The sequence below is a fragment of the Haemaphysalis longicornis genome, unplaced genomic scaffold (genome assembly GCF_048455015.1).
Source record: "Haemaphysalis longicornis isolate Haplotype H1 unplaced genomic scaffold, Haemaphysalis longicornis Haplotype H1 scaffold_1, whole genome shotgun sequence".
In the NCBI taxonomy this organism is placed as follows: Eukaryota; Metazoa; Arthropoda; class Arachnida; order Ixodida; family Ixodidae; genus Haemaphysalis; species Haemaphysalis longicornis.
This window is the reverse complement of record NW_027526203.1, coordinates 56,072,400-56,094,393: the sequence shown is the minus strand read 5'-3', so window position 1 is coordinate 56,094,393 and position 21,994 is coordinate 56,072,400.

The window sequence follows — 21,994 nt, the reverse complement described above, 5'->3', positions numbered from 1 at the left end:
CAAAAGAACGACCGCTGCAACCACCACCATGGTGCAAGAAGCAACATCACCAATCGTCCTGCAGCAGCCATGGGAACCGCCATCATTCGGAGGAGCCCCCGCAGAAGATCCAGAAGAATGGTTGGAGAAACTGGAGTGCATCCGGATCTTCAACAGGTGGGATGACGCAGAAACATCCGGCATGTGTCTTTTACTTGGAAGATTCAGCTCACATTTGGTTCGAGAACCACGAGACCTCCTTGACCAACTGGGCTCACTTCAAAAGCGACTTCCTGAATACTTTTACTACCGTGGTCAGAAAAGAACGCGCACGCTTTTGCTGGAAACTCGAACGCAGCACCCCAACGAAGGGTTCATGATCTTCAACGAGGAAATAAAGCGGGTTTTTCGCCGTGCGGACCCAGAAATGACGAAGGAAAACAAACTAAGGTTTCTCCCCGCACGGGGCACCTTGAGTATTCTTGGTGACGGTGTTGGCGACACCGCGGACCCCGAGCCCCCAACATAAACTGTAACCTGCCGTGGTGATGTGTTTAAAGGTGAAGGGTAGAAGCCTCAAACGGTGGTCGTCGGAGCCAAGGTCAAGCTCCGGCGGATGGGCTCCCTGTCTGTTTACCAGGCAGGGAGCTCCGGGACCTCTCAGGCTATCAGGGTAAGGTTTGAGAAGAAAGTACCCCCGTCCACTGCTTCTATACTATGATGTATGGCATTCTCTAACCCCCCCCCCCCAAACGTGATCGGTCCCTGAAAAGGGGCCGCACCGAAGTATCTTTTCCTTCATTGCCATCTTTGACATTTCCTGAACCAGATAATTTTTCTGGATTTCTTGTCATGGAATTCATCAATCCAACCCACCCTCTTGCATCTCAGTCAGTCTTCTTGATTGCCAAGTATCTTGAAGCCATAGTAGGAAAATCGTATAAGTGCAAAAAACAAAAGTCTGGTGAACTGCTAATTGAAATAAATGACAAGCAGCAGTCTGCAAAGCTTCTTGCTCAGGCTAGACTGGCTGATCTCGACATCCGGGTCACACCCCATCGAAGCCCCAACAGCTCGCAGGGTGTGATATCCGAGACAGACCTCCTGAACGAAACGGATGCGGATCTCCTTGCCGGCTTGAAGGATCAGGGCGTCACTGCCGTGAGACGCATCACTATCCGCCGAGATGACAGGTAGATTCCCTTTTGACCGCGCAGATCTTCCACAACACATACATGCAGGTTTTATTCGTTGCTCCATCCGTCCGTACATCCCGAATCCGCGGCGCTGTTTTAAGTGCCAGCGGTTCGGGAATGGTACGAACTCTTGCCGTGGCCGAACGACGTGTGCAAAATGCGCGGCGCACGATCATCCGACTGACAACTGTCCATCCGACACCCTCTGTTGTGTGAACTGCGGCGGTCCGCATGCAGCGTACTCCCGCAAGTGTGAAAAATTCCAACTGGAAAAAAAGATAATCAACATAAAGGTAACTGAGAACATCACCTTCCCAGAGGCGCGAAAGAGGTTCGCCTCTTTCCCCCTGGGGAGGTACGCCGACGCGGCTCGCCGGGGGGTGGAGCGGCGTCTGGTGTCCACAGGGACCCAGTTCAGCGAGTCTGACCTGGTCCCTCCCCCGCCCCCCCCCCTGGGTTGCCTCTGGCAGCCCAACCAGCCACCACGCCGCTTGCTGAGGCAGCAGCGGTTGTGGTGGCAACGTCTTCCGTCGGGACCGGTGCTGCTCCCGCCTCTGTCTCCCCATCCTCCAGTGCGTTGGAGGGTACCGAGGTGATGGATACCACGGGCCCCGCACCGGATCCCACCGCCACCGCACCGCCCGTGCCACCTCTGGCACCCCGGACGCCCTCGGCGGTGGCGTCTCAAACGAAGGGCTCCCGAGGGTGGGGGCCAAGTCCGGGGGGCCCGGTCCGTCGGGGACCCCTCGGACATCCGATGATGAGATGGATGTCGGGCCGTTCCTGCCTGCAACGCAGCGCAAGGAGCGGCCACCGACTTCCAAGCCTGCAGACAGGCCCAAAAAGCCCAATCCCAGAGTAACAGCCCCGAAAGACGACACATGAACACACACGAACACACACACTCCAGTCATTCTTAAATTTAAATAATGGGAACAGAAAACATCATTCAATGGAACTGCAAAAGCCTCCTTAAAAATCTTGACGATGTGTATGAGATTCTGCATGCCAGTCAGCCAAGTATCATGTGTCTGCAGGAAACCCACCTCAATTCTAAACAAACAAATTTCTTAAATAGGTACATGGTAATCAGAAAGGACAGGGTTGGCTGCACCCACTCTTCAGGAGGTGTGGCCATTATCGCCTTGAAAACATTAGCATGCCACCCTCTCTCTTTAAACACTGTCCTCGAGGCTATAGCGATCCGTACGATAATATTTAACAGGTTGATAACAGTATGCTCCATCTACATTCCTCCTGATCATGCACTTTCGAGCTCGGATTTCGAGGCGCTGGTGGACCAGCTTCCCGAACCATACATACTAACAGGCGACTTTAATGCGCACAACTCTCTTTGGGGCTCCTCCAGAACGGATGCCCGAGGTCGCCTGATTGAGAAGTTTCTTACATCCTCCGGAGCATGCCTTTTCAACAAAAAAACAGCCTACATACCATAACTTAGGACACAATACATACTCGCATCTTGACTTGGCTATTGGTTCCGCAGTTCCCTTTCCATGTCTTGAGTGGGGTGTGGGCACGGACCCATATGGTAGTGACCATTTCCCCACTTCATTAACGTATACAGGTACAGGCCCAAGCAGTCCATCTTCCCATAAAAGGTTTAATGAATCAAAAGCAAACTGGAGCACATTCACACAAACATCTAAACTACACCACACATCCATAAAACACCTACACGTTGAGGAGGCCGCCCAACTCGTCACGGCGCACATCCTCGACGCTGCCGAAAAGTCCATTCCCCAGGCCTCCAGTGGGTCCCGCACCCCAAGGAGGCCCTGGTGAAACGAGGACTGCAGGCGGACGCGAGAGGCCCAGAACAAGGCGTGGGGTGTCCTTCGCCGGTACCCCACGTCACATAACCTCATTTCTTTTAAGCGGGCAAAGGCTTTTGGGAAGCGAGTGCGTCGTGAGGCGAAAAGGGAGAGTTGGCGCACCTTCATCACTTCCATCAACTCATACACTGACACACACAAAGTCTGGACACGAATACGAAAACTAAAAGGACAACAGACACACAGCCTGCCCCTGGTTAGTACAACAGGGGACACACTGGAAGACCAGGCTAACACACTTGCACAACACTTTGAACACGTGTCCAGTTCAGCACACTACACCAACACTTTCAATAAACGCAAAGCATCATGTGAGAAGAAGTCCTTGCGAGACACTAATAAGTCGAACTCATCCTATAACACCCCCTTTTCACTTCATGAGCTGAAGGTCGCACTCGGTACTTGTAAACCTTCAGCTCCAGGTGCAGACAGGATTTCATACACAATGATACAACACTTACATGCAGACACACTTGAAACACTTCTACACCTCTACAATAAAATATTTCTTTCGGGGCACTTCCCACGCTCTTGGAGGGAGGCCATAGTAGTGGCTTTCCTAAAGGAAGGGAAGGACCCTTCCTCTCCCGCCAGTTATCGCCCCATTGCCCTGACAAGCTGCCTGTGTAAGCTTTTCGAGAAGATGATAAACAGGAGACTCGTGTACTTCTTAGAGTACAACGGTCTTCTCGAGAGCTGTCATGCAGGCTTTAGGGCGGGGCGATCTACGAACGATCAACTCGTTGCGTTAGAGTCATATATTAAAGATACTTACCTCCATAAGCAGTACTGTATGACAGTATTCTTTGATCTTGAAAAGGCGTACGACACTGCTTGGCGGTACGGCATACTCAGCGATTTGAAGTCCTTTGGAATGTCGGGTAACATGTGGAACACGCTTGCCAGTTACCTCTCTGAAAGAACGTTTCGCGTGCGATTTGGAACTGCACTCTCTAGAGTTCATGTGCAGGAAAACGGTGTTCCGCAAGGTGGAGTTTTGAGTTGCACGTTGTTTATTGTAAAAATGAACTCTCTTCGGAAGGCTCTGCCACCAACCATTTCCTGCTCAATCTATGTAGACGACGTGCAATTATCCTTTAAGTCTTGTAACCTGTCTCTCTGTGAGCGCCAAGTCCAGCTTGGTGTTAACAAGCTAGCTGGCTGGGCAGATAGCAACGGTTTTAAATTTATTCCAGTGAAGTGTACTTGTGTTTTGTTTTCGAAAAGGCGCGGCATTCGGCCGGATCCAGACATCAAACTCAATGGTGTCTCAATTCCAGTCAGAAATGAACACAAGTTTTTAGGTGTAGTCCTTGACGAAAAGCTCTCGTTCATTCCACACATAAAACAAATTAAACATAAATGCTTAAAGGACATGAATATACTCAAGGTTCTCTCCCACTCTTCATATGGGGCTGACAAACAACTTCTTTTACGTGTTTTTACCAGCCTGATAGGTTCACGATTAGACTATGGAAGCGTTGTTTATGGGTCATCAAGTACGACATCTCTCAAAATGCTGAACCCAGTGCTTCATCTGGGGCTCCAGTTGGCATGTGGCGCCTTCCGGACTAGCCCGGTCGAAAGCCTCTATGTGGAGTGTAATAAGTGGAATCTACAACGTCAGCGCGCATACACAGATCTCCTTTTTGCTTTTAAAATTTCATCTATGCCACACCATCCTTTTAAATCGGCTTTTTATGATACGTCTATGACTGCACTACTCCTAAACCGACCATCGTTCTCTGCGCCCTTCTCTTACAGAGTTATTGAGGAAGCGTCAGAGCTTTCTGTCTCCTTTTTAGACACCATACAAAGTTCTCAAACAGATTTTATAGCACCATGGCATCTCCGCCCTGTATCATGCGACACATCCTTCACACATGTAGATAAAAACCGAGCTCCCACATGTGCAATTCTGCAGCACTTCTTGTATTTGCAGCAGAAGTATCAATTTTCTGAATTTTACACGGACGCCTCTAAAACTGCCACCTGTGTGTCCTGCGCGGCGCATGGGCCCGGCCTTAAAGTCACTAGAACTCTTAACAGTAATACCAGTATCTTTACGGCAGAGGCTTATGGTGTACTTCTTGTTGTTAATCATATCCTTCAAAGTCACATCCCACAATCCATTATATATACAGACTCCCTCAGTGTCGTGCGGGCGTTGTCGTCAACAAAGTCTTCAAAAAATCACGTTGTAAATCTAATAGTCAAGGGTATTATGTCGGTGTATGTACGCAAATTTGAACTGGTTCTTTGCTGGGTCCCTGGCCACAGTGGTATAGCCGGGAACGAAGCAGCGGACCGAATGGCTGCTGCTGCTACACTCTCGAATACAGTAGACATAACCACATTACCCTACACCGACGTGAAACCACACATTAGACAACAACTTCGCAAAACATGGCAAACACACTGGAGTGAACAAACAGACAACAAGTTACACGTAATAAAACCACACTTGGGACCATACACCACCGACACACGTAATAGATACACTGAAGTCGCCTTGGCTAGATTACGGATAGGGCACACTCATGCAACGCACTCGCACCTTCTCACGGGGTCTCCAAGACCTCTGTGCAGCAGGTGCGGAGAGGCCCTATCCGTGATCCACATCCTTATACAATGTAAGGCACTTGACACAACACGACACAAATACTTCCCACAGCTACACACGTGACATATTCCACCACACCCGTCATACTTCTTAGGAGATGAAGCCATGTTTTCAATCAAACGCGTTTTCGAGTTTCTTACTGACGTAAAACTTTTACATCTCATTTCTTATCATGCATGTTGACAACCTGGCCCTTTACACCAGTCATCTTCATTACATTGTGTTTTACTCTGTTTATTTTTACTGAAATGTTCTACTTTTACTTCCATGCCACTTTCATGTAATCACTATTGTTTGGCGCTCTTTGCCCTTAGTCGGCCTTGCGCCATTAAACTCCAAACATCATCAAACTAAGGTTTCTGATGCGAGGGGTGAAGCAAGAGCTCTTAGCGTGCCTTGTTCGCAACCCCCCACCCCCCACACCAAGACCGTGTCCAAATTCGCGTCTGAGGCCGCCGCGATGCAGAAGACGCTCCAAATCCGAACAAGGCAGTACGACCGCCCAATCAATGCGCTGGTTTCCGAGCCGATTGGTGCCGGCGCTATTAACTCCGACTCACTACGCGAGGCCATCCGTGCAGTGGTGAGAGAGGAGCTGCGGAAACGTTTCCCGACGACGACGCCACAAACTCAAGTCCTTTCCCTGACTGACGTAATCCGGGAAGAAGTACAGCAGGCTTTCAGAACTTCTATGCCGTCCGAAGCACCCCGCGAGCCAGAGGCTATGACCTACTATGGCCAGAGCAAATGTAGCGCTATTCCAATCGCCGACAACAGTCTACGCACGTCACTTTATTGACTGCTGTTTCGCCGCCGGTGTATTCTTTGAGTTGTTAGGGGAGCACATGTTGTCTCCAATAAGCCTATTTTTTCTTCAAGACAACTGCGTTGTCTTTGGCTACGTGACAGTATCCTTGAATTCTTGTATCTGAATCCTGTACGAACCCTGCACTTGTTACACTCAGCATATAAACTTTGGACGGGGCTTGCGCGTGGAAATCACCCGACGCAAGGCGAAGACCCAAGTGTAGCTCTTAGTCGAGCATTCCTAATGCTGTTTCTGTCGCCGACCCATACAGCACACTGCCATAGCCGAAACGAGGCCCAACCAAAGCAGTATGCAGGCGTAGCAGGAGTTCTTTGTCGGAACCATACGATGGGTGTGAGAGGACCTTAAGGATATTCATTGTTGTGAGACATTTATGCTTAAGTTCCTTGATGTGGGGAATGAATGTGAGTTTGTGGTAAAACACAACACCTAAAACTTGTGCTTCTTGTTCACAGGAAGCGACACGCCATTCAGGGTAATGTCTGGGTCCGAATGAACCCCACGCTTCCTGCAGAACAGAACGCGTGAGCTTTTTGCAGGATTCAGCTCCCTTCTTGTCAGTACCCTTCTTGTCTGCCCAGCCGGCAAGTTTCTTGACACCAAGCTGGACTTGTCTGAAATTCGAAACAGCGCGAAAAAACGGGACAAGGCAACGACGACAACTGGTTGGTTTGTTCCGGGGCTTGCGAAATATACCCAGAAATGAAGGCGAGAAGGAACACGATAAAAAAAGGAAGCACAAAAAAGAGCACGAAAAAAAGAAGTGCAACGAACATTGCACACAAAATACAAGATTGATACAGGCGCATTGATTAAATGGTAGCAACGCTGATATGAGACGTGGCCAGAGGCGCGAGGTAAGGAAGACATACTGAACAGTCAAGCTTTTGACTTGACTTCGCAGATTGACATATTACATGATTAGAGAATATCTGGACTTCATCTACATACCTGGAATAAGAGATTGTAGGTGGCAATGTCGTTCCAAGAGAGTCCATCTTAATTATGAAAATATTGCAGCTCAACACTCCGCCTTGTGGCACGTCATTTTCTTGCACGTGAACTCTTGAGAGTGCACTACCGTCTCACGCGAAAGGTTCTCTCCGACAAGTAACTAATTAGGGTATTTAACATGTTACCCGAGACACCGAATGAATTGAGGTCACTAAGTATGCCGTAACACCATGCGGTGTCATGGGCCTTCTCTATGTCAAAAAACACCATAAGACAGAACTGTTTGTATGAAGGCATTCTTGATATATGATTCAACTGGCACGAGTTGGTCGTTCGTCGATCGCCCCGCCCTGAAGCCTGCCTGGCAGCTCTCGAGAAGACCATTGTACTCGAGGAAGTACACGAGCCTCCGGTTTATCATCTTCTCGGGAAGCTTGCACAGGCAGCTCGTCAGGGCTATGGGACGGTAACTTGAGGGGGACAACGCGTCCTTTCCCTCCTTCAAGAAAATCACTACTATGGCTTCCCTCCAAGAGTTTCGACTGTGCCCAGAAAGCCATATTTTATTATGTAGACGTAGAGGTGTTTCAAGTGTGTCTGCGTGTAGGTGTTGTATCATTGTATATGTGATGTTGTCTGGGCCTCGAGCTGTGGGTTTGCACATGCTCAGAGTAGTCCTCAGCTCATGCAGTGAAAACTCTGAGTTATAACAAGATGTTGACCTATTGTTATCTAGTAGAAGCTTCTTTTCGGCCGATTGTTTGTGTTTTATGAAAGTGTTTGTGTAGTGTGTTGAACTGGACACGTGTTGGAAGTATTGTGCGAGTGTGTCAGCCTGGTCTTCGACTGTGTCCCCTGTTGTGCTGACCAAAGGCAGGCTGTGTGTTTGTTGTCCTTTGAGTTTGCGTATTCTTGTCCATATTTTTCGTGTGTCGGTGTAAGTTTATTGATGTTATAAATGTACGCCAACTATCTCGTTTTGCCTGAAGGCACACACGTTTTCCTAACGCCTTTGCCCTTTTGAACAAAAGGAGGTTTCCCGACGTGGGGTACCGACGAAGGATACCCCTCGCCTTGTTCTGGGCCTCTCGCGCCCGCCTACAGTCTTCATTCCTCCATGGCCTCCTCTGGTTGCGCAGGGCACCAGAGGCGTGGGGAATGGACTTTTCGGCGGCGTCGAGGTTGTGTGCCTTGAGCGTTGGGTCCTGCTCAAGGTGTAGGTGTGTTATGGACGTTTAGTGTAGTTTGGATGCCTCTGTAAATGTATTTCAGTGTGCTCTTGCTTCATTAAACCGTTTCTGGGAAGATGGACTGCTTGGGCCTTTAGCTATATATGTCAGTGAGGTGGGGAAGTGGTCACTACCATATTGGTCAGTGCCCACGCCCCGCGCAAGACATGGAAAGAGGACTGCAGAACCAAAAGCCAAGTCAAGGTGAGAATAAGTGTTGTGTCCTATATTATATGTTGGCTGTTTTGGGTTGAAAAGACATGCTCCCGACGATGTTAAGGATTTCTCAATGAGGCGACCTCGGGCATCCGTGCGAGCAGAGCCCCAAAGAGAGTTATGCGCATTCAGGTTGCCTATCAGAATGAAAGGTTCGGGTAACTAATCTACCAGACCCTCGAAATCTGAGCTGGAGAGCAAGAAGTCAGGAGGGATGTAAAGAGAAGATAGTTTATAAGCCTAATGAATGTTATTATTCGAATGGCAACAGCCTCTCGTATGGTCTGTAGTTGGACAGTGTGGCACGCCAAGGATTTCCGGGCAATGATGGCCACACCGCCCGAGGATGTGCCACCACCATCTCTCTCCCTCCTAAATACCATATAATTATTCAAGAAATTTGTGTGCCTGGAGTTTAAGTGGGTTTATTGGAGACACATCACACTTAGCTTATTGGAATGCAGTAACTCATAGACATCGTCAAGATTTTTAAGAAGGCCTCTGCATTTCTAGTGCATGCTATTTTCTGTTCCATTATTTAAATTTAGAGCGACTGGCATCTGTGCGTGTTTATGTGTCGACTTTCGGGGCTTGAACTCTTGGAGAGGTTTTTTGACCTCGCTACTGACCTGGACGCCACAGCCCGTTCATTTCGCTGCGGTGCACGCCGGAACGGCTCTACGCCCAAGTCGTCACCCGAAGTCATGAGGGTGTCCTGTGAACCGGACTCCCTTCCCAGTGCCCTTCTTTGGAGCCGCGACCGCTGAGGGCGTCAGGAGCACCCCAGGTGGCAGAGGAGGTACGGCGGGGGCGGGAACCGCCGCGGGTGCCTCCGTCTCCATCTCCTCCGTGCCCTCGGGTGTGCTTTGAGCCGGTGGAGAGGAAGCAGTGGACGCAGCAGCATCCCCAACTGACGTGGTTGCCACCACAGCCGCTGCTGGCTCAGCGAGCGGTGTCGGGGCGGGACCGGTCGCCAGAGGCAACCTGATGGGGGGTGGGGGCGGGACCAGGTCCAACTCGCGGTACTGGGTTTCCGCCGAAACAAGACGCCGCTCCGCCTCCCGGCGAGCCGCGTCGGCGTACCTCCCCAGGGGGAAAGAGACGAACCACTTTCGCGCCTCTGGGAAGGGGATGTTTTCAGTGACCTTGATGTTGATTATTTTTTTCGCAAGTTTTAACCGCTCGCACATTCACGAATGCGCAGCGTGAGGTCGTTGGCAATTGGCACAAAGGAATTGATTAGATGTACAGTCATCAGTGAGATTGTGTTGGGCGCACTTGGCAGAGTTTGGTTGGCCCGAACACGAGTTACTACAGTGCCCGAACTGCTGGCACTTGTAGCAGCAACACGAATTCGGGATGTACGCTCGGATGTAGCACGAGATGAAGCCTGCTTTAATGAATACAGGAAGTGTGGAGGAGTTGAAAGTAAAGATTATATGATTTTTGGGGACTTCCTGATTATCTCGTCTGATGGTGATATGCCTCACTGCAGTTACACCCGGATCTTTCAGGCCTTCCGACAGATCAGCTACGGTATCATTCAATATATCTGTCTCAGAAATCACACACTGAGAGCTGTTGCGGCTACGATAAGGTGACTTTGATGGCCAGATCTGCCGTGCAGGGTTTGTTCAAGAGGTTAGTGGCTTGTTGATTAACACTTCACCGGTACAGAGTTTCTTAGCATCGAACGATTTTCCAAAGATGCCTTCCAGGAATTTAGTGATCAAGAATACGGACTTGGAAGAAACAGGGTTTGTTTTGTCAACTGCCTCGATAATCAAGAATCGGGGATAGTTGTCACGTTTCCGTATGTTGATTGTTGGAAGGGATGGGAAAAAACTTCGGTGCGGCCCCTTCTCAGGAACCGATCACGTTTTGAGGGGGGTTTTGCATTATCCATATGGCATACGAAGAAGCAGGGGACGGGGGTACTTTCTTCGTTAGCCTTACTCTCATAGCTGAAGACGTCCCGGAGCTCCCTGACTGGTAAACAGACAGGGAGCCCATCCACCGGAGCTTCACCTGGGCTCCGACGGCCACCGATTGTGGTTTCTCACCCTCCACCTATAAACACATCGCCACGGTTTAATACAGCTTATGTTTGGCTGCTCGGGGTAAGCGATGTCGCCAATACCATCACCAAGATTACTCAAGGTGCCCCGTGAGGGGCATGTTTACAAGAGGAATGCAGAACATTGGATTTGGAACAGGTGGGTGTAAGGGTTAATGGATGATACTTCAGTAAACTCTGATTTGCTGATGACGTTGCCTTGCTAAGTTACTCGGGGGACAAATTGCAATGCATGATTACCGCACTGGACAAGCAGAGTAGAATTGTGGGCCTGAATATTATTATGCAGAAAACTAAAGTAACGCTCAATAGCCTTGGGGGAGCACAACAGCTTGAGATAAGTGGTGAGGCTGTGGAAGTAGTGAGCGATTTATCTACGCAGACCAATAGTGACCCCGGATCCGAACCATAAGGCAGAGATAATTAGAAGGATAAGAATTTGGGGGGAGTGTATTCGGCAGGCCTCCTCAGATAATGAATTGCAGCCTACCATTGTCCCTGAAGAGGAAAGTGTATAAGAGCTACATTTTACCGCTACTCACCTACGGGGCAGAAACTTGGAGGCTCAATAAAAGAGTTAAACATAAATTGAGGACGACTTAGCGAGCAATGGAACGGAAGATTATGTTAAGGGACAAGAATAGAGCGGAGTGGGTTAGGGAAAAAATGCGTGTTAATGACATATTAGTAGAAATTAAGGAGAAGAAATGGGTGTGGGCAGGGCATGTAACACGAAAACAAGATAACCGTTGGTTATTAAGGGTAACAGAGTTGATCCCTAGAGAAGGCAAGTGTGGCACAGGGCAGCAGAAATTTGAATGGGCAGACGAAATCAAGAAGTTTGCGGGGGTAAGTTGGTCACAGTTAGCACAGGACCAGGATAATTGGAGATCTATGGAAGAGGCCTTTGCCCTGCAGTGGGCGTAAACAGACTGATGATGATGAAGAGCGGTATAATCACGCTCTTGGTAAGCTAATCTATTAATATAAAGCAACTTGGATTTTGGCGTCCGTGTCTCTTTAAAAGTGCGTCTATTACGGGCTGTACATGCAAGTCTGCGGAAATCTCACACATCACCGCAGAAACTCAAAATATTCCTGAGAAGAGGGAAAGGCATCGAGCGGTGCACTCAAAAGTTGGGGTCGGCGCCCACCTGCAACAGGTAAGGCACTGCACTGACGGGAACGTCCGTGATGGCAACAATCTCCCTGTTGCCATTCCCATCCAGATCGTCCACCGGAAAGCCTGCGCATGTACATCAGGGCGGGCAACTGTACCCCTGCCACCCAGCCACTTTTAGCTCCGTGATGTGCACATCCCACAATCACTCATTGTTCAATGCAATGTATAATATGGCCACAAAACCAGATGTGGCAGAGCAATAGGACAGCACGACAAGACGCTGCAAAGCAATGCGCTTCCAGGAGTAGAAGTCCACAGGACACAATTTCAGCTAACTGATGTGTGCCTCAGTTTCCTGGTGTCCAAAGTTTGCACAAGAAATAATGAACCACATCTCGGGCATCACCTTCAAACACACAGCACGACACTGGGCCAGGCCATCAGGCAATGGTAAATGTAGCTCCCATTCAGCCCATGTAAGAGTGATATATTCCTTTTAGTGGTAGCTACAGAACCGCTTTGCCCTCTGCTCCCGTAGATTCATTGCTTGGAGTGACATGCGAGAAACAAGTGTTTTTAGCAGGGGCGAAGACGCGCCAGGACACGTTGTTGCAAACAAACTGTTCTCTACCACAAGCTGCTCGGTATTGACAAATTCAGTGCATCAAGGGAGATGTTCAGATGAGCTTTTGGGTACATGATGACTGCTTCACTTAGCAAGGCTGAATTAAAGGAAAGAAAAGCACAATTGCACTGCAGAGTGCTGCACATGCTGGCTTTAATACACATAAAGAGTACTACGAACCTGAGGGGAAGTGCAAGCAGAGAATACTGCGTAGTTTCTTAGTGTATCGAATATTTTCTAGCGCACAACGGACTATTACGAGACAAACACTCCGAACTCCTTGCATCTGAACAGCTGTGCTCAAATTTCGCTTTACCCGCCGCGGTGGCTCAGTGGCTAAGGCGTTGCGCTGCTGAGCACGAGGTCGCGGGTTCGATTCCCGGCCGCGGCGGCCGCTTTTCTGATGGAGGCGAAAAGCAAAAACGCCCGTGTGTACGAGATTTCGGCGCACGTTAAAGATCCCCAGGTGGTAAAAATTAATCCGGAGCCCTCCACTACGGCGCGCCTCATCGCCTGCGTTGCGTCGGCGCGTTAAACCCCACAATCAATCAATCAAATTTCGCTTTACAGCTAGAGTGTATTCATCACGTTACGTACATACGTACATTAGAAGTGTATTCATTGTGACTGTTCATTTTTATTTATACCCACCCCTTACCCGCGACTGTCCCCAGCAGCAATCTGTAACTTCAAGAGTCTATATCGACACAAATTTCAGTGTCTGGCAGTCAAACCTAAAGTCTTTAGGGGCAGAAATGGCCGTTTAAGTTGGCAATAAAGAAATACGCTTGAACAAGGAGGAGCACATGTAGATAATGTCCCACCTTGTTGTACTTTTATTGACTGTACAACAAGCACTGGACTCCGTGGTAGGTCCAAATATGCTCATACGGACCATCTAGCAGGCTAGAAACACCACACAGTAAATAATTCACCCGATATCTGCCTACTTTGCTGCAAATGATATCGAATGTCAAAAGAGGATAGCATCTGGGTCGCCACAGTCACCTAATGTCTCGTCCTCCTGTCCCCTTCTCCGGATTACCTGGACCCCTCTATGCCGCTCACTCCTGCTCCTTTGCTGCCCCTGAAACAATCCCACCTCATCATTCTCCCCTTCTCTATTCTCCCTGCCATCCTCCTCTGCCACCCTTTCCAATTCCATTCCATTCTCGCCTTATAATTTCTTCTCTGGCCCCTCACTCATTACTATCTACTTTTTCCTTTCCCTTTCTTTGACCGTAGCGCAACAAGGCGACCCGATTGATAAGATGAGCCCAGAAATGAATGACTTAGAGCAATACACAGGGCAAGTAAACTTCGAAATACATGGTTTTCCGACAACTCAGGGTGAAGACCTAGTTGCAGTTATGACTAACCTTGCCGTCACACTCAACATTGCCGACTTCCAGAAGACCGATATTACAACAGTACATCGCTTACCAGCGAGACATGATGCCATTACTTCCATTATTGTCAAGATGAAAACTGCAGCTAAGAAGCAAGTTTGGATGAACGCCCGAAAGGGTCTTGCAGCTTTCGCGTCTGATACCTTCCCACGGCTCTACTTCAATGAGAACCTGACATGGACTAACCGCAAGCTATTGCGATTTGCTCGATTTCGAGGAAAAGAAAAGGGCTTCAAGTTCATCTGGACGGGAAACGGGAAGGGTCTGGCTAAAAAATGTGAAGGTGCACCTGTCATTCGCATCAACAAGTTATCTGACCTTGAAAAGATAGCTTAATTTGGGAGTCTTCGACACTACAGCGACGACCTTTGCAGGCGTTAAACAGTCGTTTTCCGCAACTTCCGGCAATGCTTTCCGGGCTTGTCACGTAAACATCCGAAGTCTGCGAAAAAATTGGGATCAATTCCGAGTACTAACCTCGCCGTTTCTTTTTTTCTACGACTGTTTTATATTAACAGAGATTAATGTTAATTTACACTGCATGCCACAATACGGCATTCCAGGTTACCAAACGTTCTCCTACACGCGTCCAGTAGGGAGAGCAGAAGGAATTGCCGTGTTCGTTAAAAATACTTGGGCTGTAACAGAGCAAGCGCTGTAATTTACTCAGGCCTAAGTAGTTGCGTTGCGATTAAGCACGCGCACGTTTTCTTTGACTATGTTCTCTATCTATCGATCCCCCTGCTGCAATGGACGAATTTTTTTGTCGGAGCTCTGTTCAGCTCTACCTGCGCAGTCCCTGGAAGGAAATGTAATTATGATAGGTGATATTAATATTGACCTGCTTCGTCCAACTCTCGGTTTGATTTCCGATTATCTTGACGTCATTTCTAAATGGGGGATGCAGGAAACTGTTCAAAAAGTAACTCGTTCTGAATTCCTATCTGGTCGCCTCGTGGAATCATGCCTTGATCATATAAACGTTCTAACTCAAAGGTGTACTGTCCAATCTACAGTCGTAAAATCGAACCTCGCTGACCATTACTTTGTTGGTTGTTCATTGACTATTCCACCGATTCCACCCGCCGCGGTGGCTCAGTGGCTAAGGCGTTGCGCTGCTGAGCACGCGGTCGCGGGTTCGATTCCTGGCCGCGGCGGCCGCTTTTCTGATGGAGGCGAAAAGCAAAAACGCCCGTGTGTGCGAGATTTCGGCGCACGTTAAAGATCCCCAGGTGGTAAAAATTAATCCGGAGCCCTCCACTACGGCGCGCCTCATCGCCTGCGTTGCGTCGGCGCGTTAAACCCTACAACCAATCGACTATTCCACCGATTCCGCAGGGGCAGTCAAACCATAGAAAAGAAGTTTCGATCACTGACTACAAAATGTTTGATAATTTAATTGCGCAGCACGACTGGGATACATTTCTTGTCAGTGCGGCACCAGCTCAAATTTATGATAATCTTGTTACAGTGCTTGATCGCTTTAGGGAGACGGCTACGCGCAAAGTTAAATTTAAACAAAGAAATTCCGAAAATAAATGAATGACCTTGGCAATTTTGGCGGCAATGACGGAGAAAGATATTATCTAGGCGCAGTCCAGACGAGCACCTTCCAGTGCCTTTTTGCGTTCCAAGTTTAAGGAATCTTGAAACAGAGTTAATGCCATGATTCGTTCGGGTAAGCGGGTTCATTTTCGGAAAAAAATTTGACGACACACGCTCAGACAGCAGAAAAACGTGGCGTTCAATTAATGACTATAGAAAAGGCGGCAATCGCAGCGGCAATAGTAATAATTTGCCTTCTAATGTTTCCAGTTATGATGAAAGCATTGCTAATGAATTCAATACCCTTTTTTACGAGTGTGTGGTAGTTTGCCTTTCAGTACAGAAGTGTGCACTCTGCGTTCTAGCGTTTCGGAGTCAGCCTTTCTTCTATTTTTGGATGAAAACAATTCAGCCTTAAAGCCAATAAATCGCCTGGTGTTGACAATATTGCGATTAATGAATTACGCCAAAATTTTAAATCCTTAAAAAAAGTTCTTTTGCATCTCTTGACCAACATCATTGCAACAGGTGACATATCTGTGCAATTGAAAATGTCAACTGTCTTTCCACTCTATAAATCCGCCTGCCGTCTTAACAAAGAAAATTACCCTCCCATTTACATCTTATCGAGCAGAGCCCAGATACCAGAAAAACACTTGTTCTTAACTATGCGATCTTTCCTAGACAAACATGACGTATTATCGCCTACACAGTATGGTTTTCTTGAAGGTATGGGAACGCACTCTTTACTGAAAGATTTTTCTGACCTTTTAAACTCTTCTTTCGAATGTAATAATGTGACTTGCGACCTCTTCCTTGACGTCAGCAAGGCTTTCGACAGTGTTTGTCATGACCTGTTGTTAGAGAAACTTTCCTTACTTGGCTTCCGCGCTGTCTTCCTTTTGTTGCTTAAAAATTTCTTTCAGGGCAGATACCAGTCAGTTAAAATAGGAAATTGTCGACGTGTTGCTTCATTAATAACAGCTGGAGTTCCTCAAGGTTCTATTCTGAGCCCTTTGCTGTTTAATATTTATGTGAATTATGCTGTCAACGCTGTGCCGGTTTCTTTGTTTCAGTATGCTGATGATACCGTTCTGATAGCTTCCGCTAAAAAGTTTAAGGCGCCGGTGGTGTTACTACAAAACGCAGCAATGAACATAATGGATTGGTTTAGAGATAACTCAATTGAAACAACGCTGCAAAGACAGAAATAATTTGCTTTCATAATCCATTAAAAAAGTGAATCTTGATTATTCGTTTCTGCTACATACATCTGATTGCTCCCGTTGCACGTGTAAACCTATCAAATATGTACCCACTGTAAAGTATCTCGGTCTACATATCGATAATGACCTCTCCTGGAATTCGCACCTTTCGCATTTGTGCAAAAAACGTAGGGCGGTGTCGTCTCTGCTTTATAATAATAAATACTACATGCCTATATCTGTACGGAAAGCTGTCATGCATGCCTTAGCTTACAGCAACCTACGCTACGGTGTAACAGTGTACGGTCACTGTTCACTTCGTTGGAAAGCTAGATTTGACGGAATTCTCAGATGTATTTTAAAGAGTGTAGCGTACGATATACACTGCTGTGAAGATAAGGCCGACGTCTTTAAAGTATTGTTTTTACCGAATTTTGATCAATTAATAATGGAAACTGTCATAATAAAACATTTCTGGACTAGCACATTCAAGCAGCCATATACACCGGTTCATTGTGTACGACCGAAAGTCTTATACTGCATTCCTCGTTGCTCAACTAGGTACGGTAGAAGAATGCGTCATCACTATGTCCCTTTCTACTTTAACAGAGTGCCGCCCAGTATTTTTTCTGTAAAAACAAAACGCTCATTGAAAAAGGTATTACGTCGTGTAAACATATAATTTGCATTTTAGGGTCGAGTCTTGCCGAAATTGTGTTTATGGGTTTCAAACGCCTTCAGCCTTGAAAGCAATGCTATATACTTTTCTGTCTAGTTAATATTGACCTTTTACAATTCCATTTTTTTATCACTACTTCACGTTCTGTCAAACCATATCAGGTGTTGTGTGCTAAACGCTGTTTGCGAGTTGTATGACGTTCGAGCTCTTGTAGACTAATTTCTGATAAGCTGTGATCGGTTTAGGAAACAAGCTGGTATTTTAAATCTCGAGTGCTGTTATTCTGTCGGGTGTAATCTATGTGTCGTAAGTCAACTTGTTCTCCCTTTTTTTTCTTTGTATGTATTCTTAAGCGTTCTGCTATACTGTGCTTTGTACTTGTGTCAAGGTTTATTTAATATTTGCGGTTTCCGTTGCCTGCCAGGCGCTGCCACTCACGCCCAACGCGGCTTTGGCAGGCCTGCCTCCTGTATTTTTTCAGTATTTTGTGCAATAAAGCATTATTATTATTATTACCATTATTATTATATTATTATTATTATTATCATTAAGTATTTAAATATTAAGTATTTCAGAGCCCTGTGTAAAGAGCCGTATTATCGCGATCGGTCAGACTACATAGCCAATGTTGAAATCAGCGCTACACGCGACCAGAAAAGTTTCTGGCAGTATGTTCGCTCTCGATCTGCTGGCAAGGTTGCCGAAATCGTTAACCTTCTAGACGACAATGGAAACCCGATTGGAGACGTTGCTAATGCCTTTGCGGATCATTTCAGCTCAGTATTTCCAAAGGGTGAAGTTAACATTTTGTCCAACTGTTCCTCTGCGTCGTCTAATTTCTGCGTTCCCAGAATAAGTGAGCGCGACGTTCGGAAGGCCCTGAAGCGCCTGAGACCGTCATTTTCCTGTGGTCATCACGGCATTCCTCCCGCAGTATTAAAACTTATGGGGACCTTCTGATTCCCATAATAACGCTATATTTATTAATTCCATTCAATCTGCTACTTTTCCAGCAGCCTGGAAGTTAGCACGCTTTGTCCCTGTCTTCAAAACTGGTGCTTAAGATAGTGTTAAAAACTATCGGCCTATTTCGCTACTGTGTGCGGCGTCTAAGCTTTTTGAGAATGTGTTGCACGATGTTTTAACTTCCAGTGTTAAAGGCATACTAATTTCCGAACAGCACGGGTTTATGTCCGGACGTTCCACAACCAATAACCTCGTTTCTTTCATGCAGCGAGCGTCCGAAGCGATTCATCATATGAGGCAGCTTGATACTGGGTCATTCCATGCCACACGTCCCAGCCGTAAAATCGACCGTCACGGATTTGCTCAGTAAAAATTGTGGGTCATTCTCGCAAGGCCCACAATGCTGCCTGAAAGTGTTCTTGTCCAAAAAAAATTTTGTTTGGTTTCTAGCGGCCCCTTTACCTGCAGAGTTCAAAGCAAACTTACGTCTGTGAAAAAATTTATGAAAACGTAACTTGTCTTACAATGGCAACCATGTTTTGTGAACATCATGTTGAGGCCCTGGGCTACTGTATGCCCCATTTTTAACGTGTTTTTCCTTTTTTTTTTGCTGTGATTACGCCATTCAGAAAATACACAATGTCGAGCATTTTCAAATATTTTTAGCAAATACGAGCAAATTCTCTCGGCCAACGAATCATTTGTACCTGTATCTCAGCATTGTGGAAAATTGGTTAAAACTATATTTACACTGAAAAAAGGTGAAATGTGCGAGAAAACGTTTGACAAACTTGGAAAAATCTCCTATCTGGCCCATATTCACCCTGAAATTGCGTATTGTTGTGCTCGTAGTAAAAATATCAAACACAAGCCATTCATTAGTACAAATGATCGCAGCTGATTTCAGAAAGTTTAATCAGAACAGTTTTTGTTTTAGCAGAGAAAAAAATTTTTCAATCTGTACTGTGACACTACTTCACCCCGTTGCTCCACAGAGCGTCTTCTCTGCACGGCATGCGCCTGCCTGCACGAAAGAGGTGCGAGCCAGCGGGTTCGCGCTGCAAGAATACCTCTCACCGCAATGGTATTTGTAGAGTAAGTATAGGAAAGAGGAATAATTCGTGTGTAAGTGGGAAATGTACAACATGGAACTAGCGGTGGTGCGCCCATTCCATGAGTACGGGCAACTCAACGGCTGTACATCAGATGTGCATTTAAAGCATCGGGTTATGCAATTCCCGCTAAAGCATAGAAATAAATCCGTATAACTCGATGACTCCGCCGCTGTTTATTTCGTAATTTTCGGCATACTTAAAAGATACCACGTATAAAATACCCTGCTTCTTTGAATGCACGTCCATGTCCAGCCTGCCGTTGAGTTACCCGTACTCAAGGAATGGCCGCACCACCGCTAGCTCCACGTTGTACTTTTCCCACTCACACGCGAATTATTCCTCTTTCCTGTACTGACGCTACAAATACCATTGCGGCGAAAGGTGTTCTTGTAGCGCGAACCCGCTGGCTCGCGCATCTTTTTATGCAGGCAGGTGCATGCCGTGCAGAGAAGACGCTCTATGGAACAACGGGGCGAAGTAGTGTCACTGTACAAATTGAAAATTTTTTTTCTCTGCTAAAACAAAAAGTGTTCTGATTAAACTTTCTGAAATAAACTCGATCATTTGTACTAGTGAATGGCTTGTATTTGATATTTTTACCGCGAGCATAACAATGCGCAATTTTAAGGTGAATATGCGCCAGAAAGGAGATTTTTCCAAGTTTGACAAACGTTTTCTCGCACATTTCACCTTTTTTCAGTGTAAATATATTTTTTACCAATTTTCCACAATGGTGAGATACAGGCACAAATGCTTCGTTGGCCGAGAGAATGTGCTCGTATTTGCTAAAAATATTTGAAAATGCTCGACATCGTGTATTTTCTGAATGGCGTAATCACAGAAAAAAAAGGAAAAATACTTTAAAAATGGGGCATACAGCAGCCCGGGGCCTCCACATGATGTTCACAAAAAATGGTTGCCATTGTAAGACAAGTTACGTTTTCATGAATTTTTTCACAGACGTAAGTTTGCTTTAAACCCTGCAGGTAAAGGGGCCGCTAGAAACCGAACAAAATTTTTTTGGACAAGAACACTTTCAGGGAGCATTGTGGGCCTTGCGAGAATGACCCACAATTTTTACTGAGCAAATCCGTGACGGTCGATTTTACGGCTGGGACGTTTGGCATGGAATGACCCTACTTGTACTTTGACCTGAGCAAGGCTTTTGATGTGGTCAGTCACCCATTGTTAATTTCTAAACTGTCACTCCTGAACATAGATAATTCGATTCTTGACCTCCTAATTAGTTACTTGCGTGGTCGGACCTGCTACGTAAATGTTAACGGCCAGCAATCCTATCGTTACTGCGTTTCAAGTGGTGTACTACAGGGGTCTGTTCTAGGCCCTCTTTTGTTTTCTTTATTTGTCAATGATGTTTCAGCTGCTTTAAGGCATTCTTCTAGTTTACTTTATGCTGATGACATCAAGATTTTTAGGTAAGTTTCGTCTCTTAGCGACTGCGGGCATTTGCAAAGAGACGTGGATGCATTTATTCTCTGGTGTAAAGAGAACGAACTGATAGTGAACGCCGCGAAAACCAGCCTGCTTTATCACTACTCAGTTCACGATGTTACTTTGCCTCGAATCTCGACGACAACTGATCTTGGCGTGCTCTTTGATAACTAGCTGACTTTTACACCGCACGTTCGATTCATCAAACAGCGCGCTCTGCGCCGCTTAGGCATGGTCTGCCGGATGTCTAAAGAATTCCGTATTGTAAAGTCCTTCCTGAAACTGTACTCCACTGTCTGTCGTCCCGTGCTGGAATATGCCTCGGTTGTCTGGAATGGTACATACAAGTCTAACAGCTGGGCCATTGATAAAGTGCAGAATAAGCTGCTGTCCATACTTAGACACCGCTTCCCTCACGAGTATCACCGTCTTGACTCTGGACCACGGTACTTGCAAGTGCTGCCTGAGCTAAAGGCTAGGCGCGATACAGCTGACCTCTTATTTCTTTTTAAGCTCATACATGGACAAATTAGCAGTGCGCAACTGCTTTCGGAGCTGCAGCTAAGAGTGCCTATTAAAACCACAAGAAAATGTCATCATTTTCGTACTCTCAGCTCCTGTAACCGACATTGCCCGCTGTTCAGGCTGCAGAGCACGTGTAACTTCTACTCTGAAGACGGATATTTTTAATAGCTCCCTCAATCAGTTCAGTTCAGACACTTCCAGAATTCTCATTCGCTAATATGCTCCCTCTTATTCTCTTACATGGAACTATAGGGAATACTTCTTTGCTCCGTCATACTGAATGGATCTTGTTCAAGTTATAGTAACTTCTTTTTACCTGATTGCCTTACTGTATAGAGAGTATGCTGTTTATATGACTATTTTATTGTTTTCTATTTGATGGATTGCTGTT